Below are 5,799 nucleotides of genomic sequence, written 5' to 3' on the forward strand. Positions count from 1 at the left end.
GGTGATAGTGTAGCTTCATATCATAATCCTTTATAAGCTCCAACCATCTCCTTTGTCTAAGGTTCAGTTCCTTCTGGGTGAAGATGTACTTCAAACTCTTATGGTCCATGTATACATCACATCGGTTTCCAATAAGGTAATGCCTCCAAGTCTTCAATGCATGCACTACGGCTGCTAATTCCAAATCATGCGTGGCATAGTTCAACTCATGAAGTTTTAGTTGTCGTGAGGCATACGAAACAACTCTTCCATCCTGCATAGGTACACATCCAAGTCCTAAGCGAGAGGCGTCGCAATACACTTGGAATTCCTTATGTATATCCGGCAGTGTTAGTACTGGTGCTGTAGTCAACCGTTCCTTCAACTCCTGGAAACTTGCCTCGCAATCTTCTGTCCATTTAAACTTAGTATCCTTCTTTAACAGTTCAGTCACTGGCTTTACAATTTTGGAAAAGTTCTCAATGAATCTCCGATAGTAACCTGCGAGTCCAAGGAAACCGTGGATCTCGCTAACTGAGGTGGGTGCCAACCATTCAGTGACTGCCTGAATTTTGCTGGGGTCTACTGCTATACCTTCTCCCGATATAACATGTCCAAGGAATCCGACTTCTTTCAACCAAAACTTGCATTTGCTAAACTTAGCATACAACTGGTGTTCCCTGAGTTTCTCGAGAACTAAGCGCAAATGCTCCTTGTGCTCCTCTTCATTCTTCGAGTATACCATAATATCATCAATAAACACCACAACAAACTTGTCCAAATATTCAATGAACACCTTGTTCACCATGCTCATGAAATAGGCAGGGGCATTAGTCAGTCCAAATGACATGACCGTGTACTCGTATAATCCATACCGCGTTGTGAACACTATCTTTGGTATATCCTTCTCTCGAATCTTCAACTGATGGTATCTGATCACAGATCGATCTTCGAGAACACTTTATCTCATTGCAGCAGATCGAACAGATCGTTGATCATCGGCAGTAGGTACTTGTTCTTAATCATTACTTCATTCAAGGCTTGATAATCAACAACCATCCTTAGAGATTTATCCTTCTTCTCCACCAATAGCACAGGGGATCCCCAAGGTGATGAACTTTCTTCGAATGTATCCTTTCTCCAATAACTCCTTGATCTGTTTCTTAATTTCCTCTAGATCATTTGCGGGCATCCGATAGGGTCTCTTGGATATTGGCCCGGTACCTGGCAATAGTTCTATCAAAAACTCTATGTCTCGATCCGGTGGCATGCCTGGTAACTCCTCTGGAAAAACATTCGGGTAATCCTTCACTACAGGAACTTCCTCCTGAACAACTCCCGTAAGGGCATTCACTTGGCTCCTGCTAGGCACATGCCTAGATACATACTTAATCCTTTTTCCCTCCGGGGTGGTAAGATAAATCGACTTGCTAGCGCAGTCAATGCTTCCTCCATACTTTGACATCCAGTCCATACCTAATATCACATCCAATCCTTGTGACTCCACGATAATTAGGTCAGACGAAAAAACATGTGTGCCAATGGTTAAGGGTATCTGGTCGCACCATCGGCTAGCCATGTACTCTGCTCCGGGTGAACTCACTAGGAGAGGGGTCCTAAGGGTTTGGGTTGGTAGTTTAAACTTATCCACAAATTCCCTTGATATGTATAAATGCGATGCACCAGTATCGAAAAGAACAAGAGCGGTAAATGACTTAACCAAAAACTTACCTATTACCGCGTCCGGCTGCTCTTCAACCTCCTCCACGTTAACGTGGTTCACTTGTCCTTTGTTGAATGGATTAGGCTTCTTCCCAGCGCTCCCATTTCCGTTTCCATTCTTTCCTTCAGGGCACTCTGTGGCATAGTGTCCAGTCTTCCCACACTTGAAACAAGTAACGTGACTTAGGTCTCTTTTGGTGGGTATGGCTGGATTGGGGCGGTTGTGGTTATTGTTGGTTCCGTTCCCATTCCCATTGTTAGAACCATTGTGGTTATGTGATCCTCCTACAGTGTGGTTGTGACCTCCATGGTTATGAATAAGTCCTCCCGAGTTCGGGGTTAGGCGAGGCTTCTACTGGGCTCCTGAGTTATACTTCCCTTGTCCATACTTTCTCTTGCGGCTCTCAATCTCCTGCTGCTTCCCTTCAATCATAAGAGCCTTATCTACCAACTCCTGGTAGTTGTTGAAGGTTGCTACCATCAACTGCATGCTCATCTCATCATTCAGCCCTTCCATAAACTTCTCCTGCTTCGCGGCATCTGTGGCCACATCATCAAGGGCAGAGCGAGATAACTTGCTAAACTCATCCACGTACTAAGCCACAGTACGGTTCCCCTGACGTAGGTTGCGGAACTCCCGCTTCTTCATCTGCATAGCTCTAGTTGAGACATGGGCCGTGCGGAAAGCTTGCTGAAACTGGTCCCAAGTGACGTTGGCTATGGGAAAAGTGGCTTTGTAATTCTCCCACCATGAGGCTGCAGGTCCATCCAATTGATGTGCGGCAAAATGCACCCTCTCAGCATCCGTGCAACCTGCGGTGGTCAACTCTCTCCCAATGTGGCGTAGCCAATCATCAGCAACTATAGGCTCAGTGCTACTAGAAAACACCGGCGGCTGTAACCTTAGAAAACGGGCTAGGTTGTCCACTCGCGGGTTGTTATTGTTGTTGCCCTGGTTCTGAACTAGCAATTGCATCAAAGTATTCTGCTGCTGGATCAACTGGGTGAGCTCCGGTGGGAAAGCAAAACCGGTGTCACATCTCGGAGGCATCTGATGGGTTTAGATGGAAGAGATCAGAATAGAAAAGGGGTCTAATGAGAAAACACTACCCGTATGCACATGAGACAAACACAAACATTTCACTCAATCAATCAAGCAAGGGCATACAAATGGTCTAGGACTATCGCAAAGTGCTCCTCTACTACTAATTACATGGGGAAATGCTATTAATATTTTGGGTGGTCATCTAGAAATTTTGATCAGTGGAAGACTCCATGATGTCAGCTCCAGCTTTGTCTTCAAAGTCATCATCACTAGGATCGGAATCGGTGTCATCGATGATGATGTAGTCCTCAGGGCGTATCTCTTTGGGTTCTTCTTCTTCGTCTTCTTCCACTAGTGTTGGTCCTCCCATGAATACTCCGATCTTCTTGACTAGGTCGTCATTCTTCTCCAGCAGTGTCTTGATTTCCTCCTCATATCCATCGCGTGTAAACTTGAGTTCTTCCTCCAACTCGATGATTCTAGTCTTCGCCTTCTTCAAGTCCATCATGTCCGCGCACATTTGGTTCTCCTAGCATCGAATGTGCTGGTTTAACTCCTAGATGAAAGCTGCAATGGATCTATCCTTCTAGGTGTTGATTACTTCCCATTGCTCGTCTCGGCGCCCACATATTTGGTAGATAGTGTCCTTAAGCTCCCTGCTGTAGACCTCTCCAATGCGTCCCATGGTAATGTGGGCTGCCATGCTCTTGCCTAGACTCCAGGTGGGTGCTTCAAAAGAAAATTCTATGGGTTTAGAAGTTGGCGAGAACGTCCTTCCTAGAACTTGAACTTGAACCATCCAATGCTCCTCTTCTGGTAAAGTGGCTTTGTAAGTCCCGGTGAAGCTTGGTATTCCTATGTTCAAGTACTTAGTGACTTCCTTCAAGTGACGTTCAAAAGGTGTGTCTTCATCTGGTTGTGTAAACTTGTTCTTCATTTCCGCCATCCTAAAGAGTAGAAAAAGTAGAGGAGTCAGAAATGAGTAGAGAAATGTGACCTAGGGTTTATCTTAGTGGTCGTGTCCTACACTCAGCATGTGCTCTGATACCATCTTGTAGTGACCCGACCTCAGATGGTCAAGTCTCTGTGCTTCAGTGTCATCCCTGGATCGGTAATGCCGACACACATAGTACTCGAAGGATTTATAACAGAGTGGCAATCACACACTTATTACATCGAAAGTCTCAAAAGAGAACTTATTACAATAATATGGCTTAAGGCCATCTAATACGATAATAGCGGAAGGCTTGGAAGATAAAGTGAGTCCATCAACTCCAACGGCATAGCTGAGCTGCACGGCAACGACCTAACGAACCTTACTCCTCGTCTGAAAAGTCTGCAACATAATACGTTGCAGCCCGAAAACGGGTCAGCACATGGAACATGCTGGCAAAGTAACACAGTAGAGCAAGAACAGAATAATGCTATCACTACATGCATTTTGGCTGGTGGAAAGCTCTATGGTTACAGTTTTTGCGAAAAGCCAATTTTTCCCTACAACAAAGGAATAGATTTTAATTTAACTATCATGGTAGTTGAAACATCATTGAGAAGGTTCCTCCAACTAAATCCCAATTAAAGTGATTAACAACCCAACAGTATTAATTAAGAGTGATGAGATACATGTGATAACCCAAGTACTAGATACTCAAGAATTGTCCATAACAGGGGCACAGCTAACCATGATTAGATTATACACTCTGCAGAGGTTTACACACTTTTACCCACAAGACTCGATCACCTCCGTTGGATTTCTCGCACTACATGGTGTTTGAGAAACCGATGACCGAGACACAGTATTTCAGAAACATTAACTCTCTACTTCGGACAGACCATACCAAACCTACATCCCACTACCTGCTGATCTGCCTCTTCAAGAGCTTCAATAACTTACTCAAGTATGCTAGAGCCCATAATAGCTTGTGGCTGCACACAGAAGTTTCTAGCATGAATCATCTCAGTTCCCTTTGAGCCTGGGTGGCGGTCCATAGGAAGATCACACGGGTACTCTGGGATTTCCCAAAAAAAAAACAGGCAACACTGGGTACTCCAGGTGCCTCAATCCACCCAGATGTTAATTTAAGTTGCCACCTTAAGTTGAACCATTAATTAACAATCTCACATATGTCATGGATTTCACTCAAATCCAAACCACGTCTACGAGCATAGCATAGCAATATAAGCAACGTAGAAGTAACTCCCAAAGGTTTGAATGTAACAGGGTAATAGGTTCTACCTCATCAACTACTTCCCAACCCACATGTTAAATTACATCCTAACCATGCAATGTTTGAGGATTGGAACTAATGCATAAAAACTGGGTGATAAAAGGGATATGATCAAAGTGTTACTTGCCTTGCTGACGGTCTACGAAACCTAGGGACTCGTAGTAGCACGCTTCGCACTCCGGGTGTTCCATCGCAAACAAACAATAACATACATAAGTAACAAGCAAAGAGATGCACAAGAAAAACTCAAATAAGAGAGAGGTTGACCAGAAAGTTCAACTTAAGAACTCCGGTTCGCAAAAGAATCAAATCAAACGGAGCAACGAAACTCAAACGGCGGAAGAGAAAAGCTTCGTTTACTAATCTGAACTTAGGTCAAATTTTTACAGTAGCAAAAAATTATTTAAGTTAGTTAAACGGAAAGAGGGTTTCGAGACAAAACTCTGGGCGCTTGAATCGCCTGACTAACGAGCTAAAAGAAAAACAGAAACTAAGATCAGATCAGAAAGCTTGATCAGAGAAAACGCGGATTAAATCCGATAAAAGAAAACTGATGAATAGACTAACGAACGAGCGTTCGTTAGCTATAACTAATGGGCGAAGAACCGTTCGTTAAAACGAATGTTCGGACGAACGTCCGCTAAACGGAAAAACTGAAAAGAAAAACCAGTGATCCGAAAAAACGGATCCAGGGTTTCTAAAAGAAAAACCGAATGTTTTTTTATAAAAAAACCGGCGACGGAGTCCGGCGGCTACCTCCGGCGAGGGGCTCCGGCGGGGCGGGGTGCTGGCGGTGGGGCGGCGGCTGGCGGCAGCGAGGCGCGG

Source organism: Triticum dicoccoides, chromosome 1A (assembly GCF_002162155.2).
Source record: "Triticum dicoccoides isolate Atlit2015 ecotype Zavitan chromosome 1A, WEW_v2.0, whole genome shotgun sequence".
Classification (NCBI taxonomy): Eukaryota; Viridiplantae; Streptophyta; class Magnoliopsida; order Poales; family Poaceae; genus Triticum; species Triticum dicoccoides.